The sequence below is a fragment of the Arachis ipaensis genome, chromosome B5 (genome assembly GCF_059453495.1).
Source record: "Arachis ipaensis isolate K30076 ecotype BB chromosome B5, ASM5945349v1, whole genome shotgun sequence".
Taxonomy (NCBI): Eukaryota; Viridiplantae; Streptophyta; class Magnoliopsida; order Fabales; family Fabaceae; genus Arachis; species Arachis ipaensis.
This window is the reverse complement of record NC_142440.1, coordinates 98954439-98955387: the sequence shown is the minus strand read 5'-3', so window position 1 is coordinate 98955387 and position 949 is coordinate 98954439.

Below are 949 nucleotides of genomic sequence, written 5' to 3'. Positions count from 1 at the left end.
TCTCTAGAAACTAAGAGAAAAACATGTAAAAGCTAAACCTAATTGCCCCCCCTTCATTCCTCTCACTTTGGCCTTAAATAGCTTCAGAAAATGAGTTGGATTGGGTTTTGGAGGCCCAGAATTCACGCCCAGCGATTTGTATTAATGAGCTCACGTGCAGGGACCTATTCGGAAGCACAGACGCGTGCGTCCGCATACATGCTGAAAATTGACCTGCGTCCCCAAATCCTTCATTTCTTGAATTCTTCCCTTTTGCATGCTCTTTTCCTCACTTCTTCAACCCATACTTGCCTTCAAAACCTTAAATCACTCAAACAAATATATCAAGGTATTGAATGGGAGAAAAGTGAATTAAAATTGGCAATTTAAGCATGAAAAGTATATTTTTCACAATTAAGCACAATTAGGAAAGAATTCACTAAAGCATGCTATTTAGGCGAATAAATGTGGGTTTATGTGATGAAATCCACTCAAATCAAACCAAAATATATCGTAAAATATGGATTCATCAGCAGCGCTAGAGGTCATCTGAGATAGGTCAGACGGAATTGTATGAACTCTCAGGGTCGGGATAATTTTTCTCGGACCCTGAGACTCAATCGCCGGCTGCTTCGGAGGCAGCTGTGTGGAAGACCCCTCCCTCGACGTCTTATGTGACAGATTTTGGGCAGCCATCACCTTCTTGGCCTTCTGAAAAGACTTCATGGAGTCCGAAGATTTAACCTTCTCTGAAAAGAAGCCAGGAAAAACAATTACACAATCAGAAAAGAATGAATTACAAACAATAGAAGAAAACTATCTGTAAAGGAAGAGGTCGGATACTACCTAGCTCGGACCAGAGAAGGGAAGGATCTCCTAGAAACCTCTTAGTATCCAAATGAGGAGGCTCCCCTCAATGCTTGATAAACCCCCTTTTTAGGGTTTATCTTGTGTTGAATTTAGAGCATTT